The 13,834-nt window shown below is 37.1% G+C and overlaps 2 long non-coding RNA genes across 2 annotated transcripts; one reads left to right on the top strand and one right to left on the bottom strand.

Moving 5' to 3' along the window:
- Positions 1-1,958: 1,958 nt before the first annotated feature.
- Positions 1,959-6,215, top strand: LOC146456987 (uncharacterized). The gene is made up of 3 exons (XR_014858644.1): positions 1,959-2,097; positions 2,396-3,196; positions 5,456-6,215. It is a non-coding gene; the product is annotated as an uncharacterized LOC146456987 (long non-coding RNA).
- Positions 6,216-8,359: 2,144 nt separating this feature from the next.
- Positions 8,360-10,494, bottom strand: LOC146456986 (uncharacterized). The gene is made up of 2 exons (XR_014858645.1): positions 9,858-10,494; positions 8,360-9,644 (listed from the first exon to the last, which is right to left on the bottom strand). It is a non-coding gene; the product is annotated as an uncharacterized LOC146456986 (long non-coding RNA).
- Between the last annotated feature and the right edge of the window lie 3,340 nt (positions 10,495-13,834).

Raw genomic sequence — 13,834 nt, 5'->3', positions numbered from 1 at the left:
GCTTAAATTTGCTAAGTGCAAATTAGGACCAAATCCATTTTTTCGTCCAGTGTTATGTCGTCTAATCGTCAAACGAAGTCACCTTTAAGCTTTTTTTAAGTTTTGATAGTAAACGAGAAAGTCTTACCTTACAAGAGAGCAATTTTATTGATCACTAAACCCGTGTACAATCAATCTCCACATACCCATTCTAGGTAAATAAATAAGCTTACTTCTCACATTTTCGCCTTGCTAACGGCTATAGATGCATTTTCTTCGCATTGGCTAAACAGCTGTAAAAGTTTTTAAGGTAGAACAGCAATAAACAACTTAAACGATCAGAGTTTTGACAGCACACTCGAACGAAAACATTGAATCGAGCAACCATCTTGAGCTGTGAATTACAGGATGGATAGCCCTGTTTAGGTTCCAGTGCTTCTCCGGCCTGTCACGCAAAAACGTGACTTTGGAAATCTGTCACAACAACGACTACTTTGTCTAGCTTATAACTCTCGTAGATGTTTGGTGACCCGCACTTTTTTTTCAATTGATCACTTTCTTTATAGATTGTCTACGTTTTAAGGAAAAGTGATAAAAATCTATGAAGCAGAAGTTTGATTAATTTCTATTTTTCTGTCCACGCGCCATCGAATTGCTCCCTTTTTTTTTGGCTGTGTGACGATCGCAAATGTCCTCTTTAAGGGCTACATTTAATTACGAGGATGACACCAGTTGGACTAATTTACGAAACATACACCCTTAGATAAAATTTAACTAAAAAAGTTTGTCTCCAGTTAGTCATATTGAATATTTTAAACTTAAACCTATGGAGATCATTTTGAGTTACGAAGGCCCAACTTTTCAAAATAAGGGTATTTTTCCAGCGCTATATCTCTGAAACGAAGGTCGGTGATCCCCATTTTTTTTTTTTTTTTTTTTTTTTGCATTTCTGACATCAATAACTTATTAGCTGACCATACCTAAAGTATGAAAAAAATCTGTGAGGCAGAACTTTTTCGCGCAAACGTTCTAAAGAGGATTTTTATTTTGAGAGTAATTGCAAAAGCTTGAATTTTTTTGGGAAAAAAGTGGCGGAAATGTTAATTTGTATTAACATGATGTTAGTGAGACGGGATACGAATTTCCCTCCAGACTTAATCGTTCTACAGAAAATTGTTTTTCCAATCCTATCGGTGCAAGGTCGAATTTTGTTCAAACTGGACTTAATTTTCCCAATTTTCGTTTCACGAGATTGTGTTAATGTAATATATATTTAGCCAAGCCTAAAAGCGGAGCTCTGATTTTTTTCATAGCATTTATAGAAATCTGCTTATCGTATGAACGTAGTGACCTTACCAGTTCCTCATCCTTTCTGCAGATATATATATACTTTTAGTGAATACGCAACAAACTGCCCATCAACAATTACAGTAACAATGTAATAAAGAGGGTACAATTATTTATTGCTGATTTTGTCTTAACAGACCTTATCAGACAATAGCCCTTTTCACGGTTAACTCTGCTCATTTGCATTACAATGAAATCTAGCATGTATGTGAGGCAATTTCGGGCTATTTTGTAGTTTTAGCCCGAAATTGCCTCACATCCACGTTGGATAACATTGTAATGCAAATGAGAAAAGTCAACCGTGAAAAGGGCTATTGTCTAAAAAAATGGCAAGTAATTCATGTTAAGGTACCATATAGTCACCTTGCCCAAATCTCGTCCCCAGAGCCCCCGCGCGTAGGAACCAACATTGCTAGTACCCAGATTCTTCGTACACAAATATGGCGGCCGCGAATAGGAGAATTTAGTTTTGCTTTGTACTAGAGATTTGGATAAAAATAGCAGTGTTTAGGATGGCGCATCTAATCAGCGTGGTGGATCAAGGATCTTTTAAAGCGCCAGGAAACTTTGCAGAAGTTTTCAAATTTGGAGGCGATCGAAGTAAATTCCTACGCCTCATCTTATTTTTCCTGCGTGACTGAAAAATGTTCCGTTCTATAGCAGATTTATTGGGTTGAAGGAAAATTTTTAGTGTGATGAATGTCAAAGGTAGAAAGGGTTTTGCTGTGTCGGCGAAAGGCAAAAGGTCCGACGGCTCTGTCAATCTAGGAGGTAAGGACTAACTTCAAATCTTTGTCAACTTATGTAAGCTCTTATTAATGCACACCTTTGTACTAGAGGGAGCAATTTTCTAAAAGAAACCTCTGATGTTGAATAAAGATAATGTTAAAATTGCAAGCAAATACGGACAATAGTAGGCCAGTGTCGTTATATGAATTCATGTGGTCGGTTAGATTACATAATATTCAAACTGCGGACCAATTAAAGAGTAATTAATCATGGGGATTTTCAAAATATTTTAAATTTCGTTTTCTAGTCAAATTGAGTGATTTTTTTTGTTGATGTTTAGGTTCTATTTGAGGGAGATGCACATTGGTGATGTTTGAATACAGGATAAATATTTCAAGTCAAGTTAGCTTTGTGTCATTTTTCTATTTTCTTTAATTAAAATACTGTACTGTACTTGTTGCTGATTAATTAAATAAATTAGATTAAAAAGCTCATTTTAAAAATTTCTGTTTTTCCCAGGTTGATAGCTATTCTTGTACACATAAAGTTGTTTATTTTGGTTTTTGTATAAACTTAAACTAGGTGTTCAGTTCCATGCCTTTGATATTGATTTACTAGAGAGTCAAGGGATAGGAAAAACATGAACCTTTCATAATTTCCTGTAAATCACATTAATTCTTTTGTTTTGAGAGTGCAAAGTGGTACTGTTTTGTTCAGGGAAACCACAGCAGTAATTGCAATTGTCTGCCTCTTATTCTTGATATTGCAAAGTCAACATGACAATCACTTGTGCCTTTTGCTGCTTTTTATATATGAAAACTAGTAATAATCAAAACTGGATTTATTTAGAGAGTGCATTTGCTGACCTTTATCCTAGGTTCTCCCTCCTTTGCTAAGTTGGTGATAATATTATCTCCCCCTACAAAATCTGCAGGGGGTGCCAGATTAATGTTCCAAGATCCTTTCATTCATCGCAATCAAGGTTGGTCGTCCCAATAAATCTCGACTCCAATCTGTGTAAGGAGTGCGTTCTTTCTATGTAATTTATTGTTGAATGCAATCAATTTTGTAAGTTTAATAATTTATTCAACAGGAAAAAAATGTTTTTGCTGTCCCTAGCCATTTGTACCTGGTTTTTAAAGTAAGCAAATTGTTTGACATTAAATTAAATAACACTTGGGTAATTAAATCCTCAACTGTCCCTGTCAAAATCTTTACCAAAAAAACCCATCAGGCAGTTGTGGGGTCAGTTATCCCCAGCAGTTTTTTTTTTTACACGTTGCTACATGAGAGTTCACTTGGAGTAAAGTAAAGAAATAAAACAACAGTTAACTAGGGGTAATGAAATTTTGTGCTGTACAGTGCTGATTATACAGCTGGGAAATCAGATAATTATCTCTGGAGTGTAAATTTCTGTGTGAGAAGGAAACCAATTAAATTTCGCATTGCCCTAGAGTGAGTACATTTGGTCTATCAGTGATCAAAATCCTGGGGTAACGGGTTTGAATCCTGCCAAAGTCAAAGAGTTTTACTTTACCTTGCATGGACCACATTTCGTTACTGAGGTAATACTGAGGAGAAAATTACGGGGTTTTCTTCGTCACACAAATTTACACTGCAGATTTTATTCTCTGGTTTTTACATGGAATGCCCGCAGGCCAGGCCGTGTCTAGGTTTGGGTCGGGTATCTTTTTTTTTTCTTCATTGTAGCCACAAATGTGCACATTAATTTATGCATTAAAATATGTCCTCCCCTAGTGGGGATGTATTGTTCTGATTTTCTTCAACAGAAGCAGCCCAATCAAAATCTATTATTTAGGCACATATCACAAGAGAGGGGACCCACTCATCCCTTCCTGTGTGACGTCAAATCATTATTTGATTTATTCATAAAACCTAGATTAAATTCTGCCCTCTCCCAGAAGGGATTTATTGTTCTGATTGTCTTGAACAAAAACGGCCCAATCAAAATCCATTATCGGCGTGTATATCATGAGGGAGGGGACCCACTTATCTCTAACTGTGTGACGTCAAAGCAAATCACCATTTGGAAAAGTTGTTTTTTGTTCAATGGCGGCCACATGTCTGAATTTAAGACTCTGATCTGCCGTTTTCGAAAAGAAAACAAACCTTTTTCAAGCGGTAAATCGAAATAATAACTTCTAAGTAGTACCGAAGAAACTACGCTTTCACAAACAGATTGGATAATTTAAAGCGAAGGAAGCCAGACCAGTTCAGTGGGGTCATGATGTTATTGCACAGTTATTCCCGCTATGATTCCCAGTAACACAATGATAAAATATCACGCAGTCTCTCTGAATAAAACCATTCAACTATTTCAATTGCGAAGGGAGGATAGTTTTAAATATCTGCAAAACATATCATGGGGAATAAATGGGGCTACATTAAGCATTTCGTATAATGCGGATTAAGGGCATCTTGTTCAATTTAAGTACAGGCCTTGCTTCAACCTATTAACCTGTTGTCCTTACAAGCAAAATCCTAATTGAAGAAGTCATTAGACTGCTAAACACTACACCGCTGCAGCCTCAGACACCACTCCAGCTTATGGATAGCACCTCATCTGAGAAGTCCCATTCATTTTTACACAGCAGGATACCTACCATGCATCATTTAATAAGCATTCTGTAAAAATATTCCTTACTTTACTTTTTATCATCTGGTTTTAAAGAGAGTTGAGTGTGCATAAGATAGTCCTCTTCTCTATTCCCAAAATGATATACAGCTAACATTTTGCTTGAAATATTGCAAATTAAAAGCATTTTATTACTTCCTTCTTCAAAACAATCAGTGGTTTATACTCTCCTTATATAAATATAGAAGATTTTTCATACACCTGTAAACCCAGTGGACAGAATGGAAAAGGAAAATAATATTTTATTTAGTGTTTTTCCTTATGTTACTGAGAAAGGTATACTAGACTATGTGATAAGGTGTAGAAAACTGTAGCACTGGTCACTGACGTCACAAAACCCATGAAAAATAAACAGTTATTGTAGGGTAATCAAAAGTAAGTAAAAGAATTTAACAATTAACTTGAAGTATACCGGTAGTTACGTTTGTATAATAATGATATCTGAATCACTAAAGTGGAATACCAATTGTTTTTAACCTGCAAGGGAAACAGAATTTTGTTAAAAAAAAAATAGGAGGTAAAAATTTGACTGAAGCAAATTCAAGAGAATTAACAACTATTTGTTCAAAGAATCAGGAGTGTTGATTAAAAATTGAGGGTTCAAATAGCTGAGATTGCCCTGTAAAAATTAATACCTACACATAATAATTTTCATAATTCATTACTCACTACCATGTTTGAAAGTTTTCTTTTCATTAAAAGAGATGGCTGATAAGAAGTTTGACCTTTTATCTGTAATCACAGTTATCAACAGAAGCCAGGGTCTGGTTGCATTAAACATGACCTGAATATCAGCCATCTCCTCTCCAGATTATTGGTGAGTGATGGGAAATGTATACAGGGAATGCCCCATGTTCAGCATATTTTTGTCAAGCCTGGATTTATCAATTGAATAGTTATAAGAATAATAATATTGAGTGACAGTTCTCTGATGCTTATAAACACAGCTTGGCACAAGCATCCAGTGGCCAATCTCTGTTGTACACACCATGCTAGAGCAATAGCCCTACCTTGCCAACTAACTAAAATCTTTTGTGCTGAAGAAAAATGTTACATCAGTAAGTGCCTATTCTATTTGGTTCCTGCCATCATAAACATTCATAAAAAGGTAAGAAATTTAATACACAACTGGATCTATACCTTGATGGGAAAAGTGCACAGAACTTTCAAACAAGAATAAATAATTTACAAGTTTATGAACTGCCTCAACAAAAACTTCCATTAACAAAGTGATTCTTGAGCCATACAGTGTTTTCATCACATCTGTTATGATCTGTGATGGCAAATAACAAGCTTACATCAATTTATTTTTGTTACGGCTAAAACTCAAGGTCTTAATCTACCAAAAAAAGGTTAGACCCTCTGTGCATGGCTTTTGTGCCCAGGCAGTGGCAGATCTTAAAACAGTCCTGAGAGAAGGTTCATTATTTATGCATATAGGCGCCTATGATTATTTATAAAATTTTCCCTTTCATATTTTGGAAGCCCCCCCCCCCCCCCCCCACCCAATGATGTTCTAAAATTAATATTTTTTCTGTTTCCCCCCTCCCCTCATGAGCTATCCTCCAAACCATGGTAAAATACCATGCCCACTCCCCCCTATCACCCCTTTTAACTTAAGTTTAAAACCTCCTCTAAAATAGAAAATACAAGCATTTCTGGAGTCTTAACATTTAATGACATAATTTGCATCTTAATTAACTAATACATTTCACTTTCAAAAATCCTTTACTAAAAATTAAAATGGTATAAAGGCTGACATTCACTGCATAGAGAATGCAGTGGTTTTATATTATAAACCACATTTATATAAATAGCTGTTGTTTGCTTTGCCAAGGAATCATTCTAATATTCCATATAAATAATTACATTGACCTAGCCCCCTACCTTCTTTTTTGAAAAAAATGTTCATTCATCATACAAATTGATTGTAACTGTATACTCTCTTTAACATACCAATAGACTCTCTTTAAAAATCAATTTTTCTGGTGATGAAATACAATCGTAGCCATTTCTTAATGTGATCCATATCATAAATACTGCATGTACAGTATTTATGATGCAGTAGTTAATTAAGATGTTTGATGAAGTCAGGTTCCAAGATACCGAAATGATTAACAGAAGATGATACATCGACCACATGAAGACAGTGGCCAGGGGGAAGCTGAAAGAACTAATTCTGCAGTTAGAGATGCTAGCCATTATCGATAGCAGTTCTATAAAATGGGAAAATTTTTCATGACAAATAAGATGAAGAAATTTAGAAGATGGCTCAGTGACTATATTACTATGAAAATTGCAAAGATCAAGAATAAAGAGAAATGCATGGAGGGTTGGTCACGACATAGCATTGCACATTGAAGATGCACCTGTTCTGTCAGATTACATAAGGGCATTTGTAACAGAGAGGGAGGAGGTTTTTTTTTTTTTCAACAGTACCCAGCTAATCATAATTTCATGAAGGCATAAGAAAGTTCAGAGAAAAACATGTCCCTGGCTATAATTATATTATTTTGCTTGAATTTGTGACCATATACTGTAAATGATTACCATGATGTTGGAGAGTTCTACATGGAATTTGTCAAAGATAGTTCCTACAAGGTTAAGGAAAAGCAGCTGCAGTGCGCTTCATGCAAAAATTGGTTGGCTGGCTCCATGATGTGCAGAATTCCACGCCCTTTCCCGGATAAAAAAAATTAAGGTACAAATTAAAGTCAGCGCAAACAATGAAGGAAAGCTGAACACAGTGAAAGAAATTACAGACTTTTCTTCTATAGACTGTACCTTTGTGGCTTCTGAGGAGCTAGTTAAAATATACCTGGACCATTTAAATCATCTCCATTTCTTCAAAGATTTGCAAAATCAAGCAACCGTCAAGAACCGACGAAATCGAGACCAAGGATTACAATTGGAAAGAGTTAGTACTATTGTCTACAGGGTTAAAATCTCTTTATGTTTTTGAACTTGACATTTACTTGAAAAAAACACTCCCATACAAGAAAAAAATGAGAAATGAAACATTGTGCTAATAACCAGTCAACTACAAGAAGCAAGGGGACAGACATTACAGCGACAATGAAAGTGCCAGGCCAGCGTCTTTTACAAGCTAACAAACACACATCTGACGATGATGATCACGAAAGTGATGGAGACGACGTTGTTGTGGGCGAAACATGGTGTAGTGAAAGTGAGGGGATGTTTAGTGAGAGTGAGAGTGATGATAGCGAGTGTGAACTTGACCATTGCCGGCAAAGAAAAGGTGCAGCACTAGAAGTGGACGGAGTGCCACATGCTTTGCGTTAAATTGGTGAATTGCTTAACCCTAGATAGTAAAGAAAAGTGCTTAGACCTTAATAATATTTTTTGTTGCTTAACCGGCAGGGGTATTTTGCTGGGCCCAGTTGCTCGAAGCATGGTTAGCGCTAACCCGGGTTAAATGCCATGACAACCTATAGGTTTTAATACCTCTTAACCAATGGTTAGCACTAACCATGCTTCGAGCAACTCAGCCCTGAATGCCAAATGTTGCATCTTTAATGCTACCTATGACAGATTAGCATTAAAGGGGAAGTAACACAAAATTTGATGTAATTTCAAAACCCCAAAATGTTTGTCTGACAACAGAAACAAAAAAAATAGTTGTCTAGGTTTGTTATAAATTATCACCCCAGTGCATGAAAACTGTCGATTAGTGCCTCTCGCCAGGGACAGAGTAGGTCGCAATGGATTGAAACTTGAAAAATATTAGGCTAACGTTTTTCAAGTTCTCATATTTTTGTTTCGAAAATCTGCTATAACAAATCACGAGTTGTTCCTGTCAAGAATTGAGTTGATTTTTCTCCTCTTATAGGTCTAGAATTATTTTGTAGCAAAGTGAAGGTCTTACTTCACCATTTTTAACAAAAGAGGTCAATTAAACCCCATCATACTTCCCCTTTAAGCAACAAATGAAGTTATTTAGGTCTGAGCACTTCTCTTTACTGTCTAGGGTTATACTGGCAGACAGTTAGCTTTAAGTCAGTTGTTGTTATGGCAGCCATTCCATAAAAGGACTTTTATGAATTCAGCATTTGGCATTCTGCAAAATACACTGCCGCTTCAAAATTAAACTTTAAATTATACTTGGCTTCATGTGAATAAATATACTACCTGTTATACAAGGTAGTAAGGTATCGTTTTGAACCCAAAAACCCATTTCAGTAAAAGAGGCATCCTAAGCTACATGATTATGTGAGTGGGGGTCCAAAATCAAATATCAAACTAATAAATGTATGTACACTGAAGGTAAATATTCAGGACGGGTACTTCCTCCTATAGCTTCCTATTGATATTTTTTTTTCTGTCGTCATTGTTCTTTTTCGATGCGAACTTGTATATATACCGGTATATAACAATCTGTACAGAAATAAACTAAACACTTACGATCTTTAAAAAATTTGCACAAACAAGCGAATAAATATTTTGTGTAAGCTAATTATATTCATTTGATGAAAATGAAATCACACTTTGCTTTTAACGTTCTTTGAAAAGACTTTCAGTCAAGAATACTCACACATCTAAATCTTTGCCGTTATATCCTATTCTTTTAAGTATTTGTGTTCAATGAGCGAAAAAGAATGCTCTAAATTAAGTTAGCAGTATTTTGTCAACATTGCAAGAAATCAATATCTTGCAAACCAGCAAAGATTTGTCAACAAAATCACATGGATATACTCGCCTCTTCTGAGAATAACCAGTCCTTTTATTCCACTGCTGATTTTTTCGTTCGTTTTACAACGTTAATTGAGCGAAACGTTCCACTTCAAGAGGAAAAATCCAACGTCTCGCCAAGCCGGATCGGAGTAAAATGAGTTAATTCACTTCAAGATTCGGTTGCTGTTTATGCCACGTCCTCTCCCGCCAGCCGCGATTCGTAGTTATACTCTTTCTCCCGCTGTTGGAAGGCAAAATTTGGAGTAGATTAGAAAATAAAACTCCAAGGGAAATAATGAACATGGACCGAAAAAAGTGAGCTCAACAGCATTCTGTTGCAGTATTTAGCTTATTAAACGCAAACGGCGTGTCAACACTGCGCGCAAAACAACAAGTTCTTGCAAGACAACAAACAAGCAAAATTTTGTCAACAAAATCACATGAATATACTCGCCTCTTCTGAGAATAACCAGTCCTTTTATTCCAATTCCTGATTTTCTGTTCGTTTTACAACATCAAGTGAGCGAAACGTTTCACTTCAAGAGGAAAAATTCAACGATCCGTCGCGCCGGGTCGAAGTAAGATGGTTTCACTTCAAAATTCTGATGATGTGCAAGTCGATTTGTTTCTCCCGCCGATAGTCGTCTTGCTGTTTCTCCCGCTGTCGGTTACATAACTTGACTTTGTATTTTGTTGTCTTTAAAATGTCTTTGTGTTTTTCTTAAAGGCAACTTCCCGCTAAATAAACAAGGGTCGCAGTTCGATCGCAGCACGATCGCAGCACAGCTTCACACAACCTGAGTTTTCCTGTGGAACTTAAATTGCGGTTGTTTCGCCCGAAAGTCGACTCGCCCGAAAGCGTTTCGCCCGAACTTGCGTCGATTCGCAGGACGAAATCACACCGTATTCACAAATTCCATATGGATTTTCATGATTAGTTCCAGGAGCTCATAAGCTCCTGTTAGTTCTAAGTTTTCACTTCGCGGTAAAATTTCCCGCTAACAAAAGTAAATCAATTAAATAATATTTGTTACAAATCGACATGCCAGCTATTTGTCTTGAAATTATAATCAATCATCTTGTAGGTAAATTCCTAAACTCGGCACCTCAACATAAGGACCTCTTTTAGTTTGTTTGTACAATTTTTACTGACTCTCTTCGCTCGTTTTATTGTGTAGGTCTTATAGCTTTTTTTTCCAATGTAAGTTTTCCATTTTATTATTTTAAACATCGCGCTAATCGACGTGAGCCCGGGCGATATATGCCGTTGGCGAATCGGGACTTTCGGGCGAAACAACCGCTGCGTACGGACGGACGGACGTACGGTCGTATGGATGGACAAAAGTGACGTCATAACCAAACCAAAATTTCTCGCATTCACGGGTTACCAGATTCTCTTAGCTATGGGGCTCCGCTGCGCGCGCCTGCGGCGCGCGCGAGAGCTCCGCTAATACTCGCAACTTGAAAAGTGTGAACTTAAACCGCCATCAGTTTAAGGTTGGTTGCACCCACCCACAAACTCAGAAGCTAGTGTGAACTCTTAAAATCTTTATGAATTTGACTTTGATTGCACTCAACCATACTGAGTGACAACCACAGTGAAAGTTAGGACCACATTATTGACAGAATCAAGGTTGCGCTTCGAAATAAGATGTACGAGTTAAGTAAAATATCAAGGATCTGATATCAGACATTTTATCAGTCTGGAAAGATTTCATTTGATAACCGACTCGCATCCTTAGACAAAGGACAAAACATTACAATAACACTGGTAAATTTATCAAATCTCTTTAACGATAGGTGCTGCATGTTTGAGGGCTTATTAGCTACAGTGGACTCCCACTATCTCGAACACCCAAAGGAATTTATTTAGAATGGGGGAGTTTGGTATAGCATAAAAAGTGTACACAGCATCCATTAAGATAGCAAGAGGATTGAGATGATGGGAGTCTACCCTATACATTCATGTTATTAGGAGGAAAGTAACGCAAGTCTTTAGTAAATCGTGGGGGTTTTACTGCGGCTTTTTTTAAGGCTTGTGGCAGTGGAAGGGGCGAAGGAAGGGGGGAGTTGATCTAAGAGAACTTCCTGGTGTAATAATTTTTCAACATTCAGTTATATGTGGGCGAGGAATTCGGCAAGATTGAAGATTGAAGAAGTTTACTAGTCCACACAACATTAACGTTTTACAGTGAACGGTCATAAGCGGTTTCGTCCCTCCCATCAGCCCACTTGTATGCCACATGTACAAAGGATTTTAGTTCAGTTGCATGCATGTCACTTCAAAGTATATTTAGTTGAAAAAGTTGACTTGGGAAATACATATACATCACTAAAGACCATAATTGCAAAAAAAAAAAAAAAAAGAGAAAAGCACATAAAATGAAAAAGACTTTGGTAATACAGTATCTCTATTCGTAGTGACTCCATGGTAGGGTGTTAATTTACATGTTTTACGTAGAGTCCTTTATAAAGGAGAATAATCTAAAGTTTACATTAACTGACACCAAAAAAAAAGCAAAACTTCCTTGAACATTTGAGATGCATGCTAGGCAAACGTTGATTAGATCGAGTTAAGTGTTGTCCTGTTGCAAATTGTGCGTACTTCTTTTTCAAATGGGTGGCACAATGTCTGCAAGACGACACCGTGTATATAACGTAGATTACATGTATGTATACCGACTGCATGTTCAAGCTTTTAAACGTTTTTTTAAACTTAAGCTTGTTTGAGAACATATTTGTTGCTGGAATATTATTATTGACTTGATGGTTCGTGTGACTTTAGCCACACGAAATTCAGACATAAATAGCGTAGATTGTACACAAGTGTCTTTAGTGACTAGTAAGCCATTTTCACTGTCATTACAACCACTCACTGCCTTTGCTGAATTAAGATATGGGAGAAGAGATTTTGCAAAAAAAGAGGGTCGTAAGACAGAGAAAGGAAAGGTAGGCCGCGTCGCCGAAGGGGGGCTGGGTGGGTAAAAAACATTCTGAAATCCCAGAATGGCGTAACTTTGCGAGACGGACCAAAGAGCAGGAATAGATTGCTTAAATAGGCAGATGAAGTCCCAAGAGACACGTGTGGCATTGCCTTTAAAACACCGAGGCATTACAAACATTCCAGTGTTCCGCACAGGCTAGTGTCGTGGTTATTTAGACAGTGAGAATAGTTAATGACATGTTGTTGTTGGGATATTAAATGGCATGATGGTTCGTGCCACTAATGTCAAATAAAACTCAGACAATTGGAGATTGGTTTTGGACGGAAAGCTGTTTTGTGTGGGTGCTCTCCCAATTAAGAACCGTAACTTGCAAAGGCTTTCAAAGCTCGTTCAAAAAGTCTAGAACGTTTTCATGCAATAACAAAATAGGCTTTCAAGACTCTTTCAAAACAATCAATTGTTCAGAATGCACGAACCACGACCCATGTAATAGCCGACAATATTTATCCGCTATGTATATTGCTGTTCTCTTATGTAATTTTATGACGACATTAATAAATGTCTTTGCTGCTGAGAGATTATTTTGTAGTTCGTCGTGTTAACTTAACCAAGTTTGGCGGCAAAAATACGTGACACGTTTGTTCCTGCGCAATTAAGATGGGGGGAGAACTGGGCAGGAAATTTGGAAGACAATAAAATATCGTGTGACAAGCCTCGCGACTTATTTCCGGGAGACTTCTCGTTGAAGGGAGTTTTGAATAAAAATGCATTGGCCTTAAAACATTAAGACAACCGTCTTAAACAGCCATCTAGCCCTACCATTCCATGGGATTATATTCAGCAGGGTTTTTTTATCGGAAGGAGATTGACTTCTGAGATTGGAGACAAATATAGCAGAAGAAAAAGAAACAGGCAACATTATCAAACTTATTCAGTTTAATTTCAACGAGCAGCTCCCAGCTCACCTCGTACCTCAGTTGGTTAGAGCACAGGGTCGGGTTGAAGGATAGCCGATTATCGCTAATCTACGGTTAAAAGCTAATCAAGGTTTTCATCCCGCTTTTAAAGGCGGTTTTCAAGCCTAATTGCAAGCCTAATTGCAAGCTAAAGGTAATAAAAAGTGTAATTCAAAACTGAAGGACAAAAATATTTTGGAAGAATCTTTATTGACTAGTAATTAAACTTGATGGAATCAAAGTTCACTTTAACCCAGAAACGCACACGAACGGATAGTCGAGTGACCAAGTTAACGATCAAACGGTCCACCTAGTGCTTGCAGACGAAAACGAACAAATGAAAAACCGAGTGAACGAACATGCGGAACCAGATGAACAGCTGAACGACCGAGTGGACAGCTCTTTCGTTTGCATCCATGCACGTTTAAAATTCGACCGATTTTCTGATATTTTAAATTAATGCAAACTTAAAAGCACTTAGTCCTATCGGAATGAGTGAGAAACGAGGTGGCTGGGGGCCTGTTTCTTAC

This window comes from Pavona decussata, unplaced genomic scaffold, assembly GCF_977016875.1.
Source record: "Pavona decussata unplaced genomic scaffold, jaPavDecu1.1 SCAFFOLD_250, whole genome shotgun sequence".
In the NCBI taxonomy this organism is placed as follows: Eukaryota; Metazoa; Cnidaria; class Anthozoa; order Scleractinia; family Agariciidae; genus Pavona; species Pavona decussata.
Note: the sequence above shows the minus strand (reverse complement) of the source record. Positions and strands in the feature narration are given on the sequence as shown.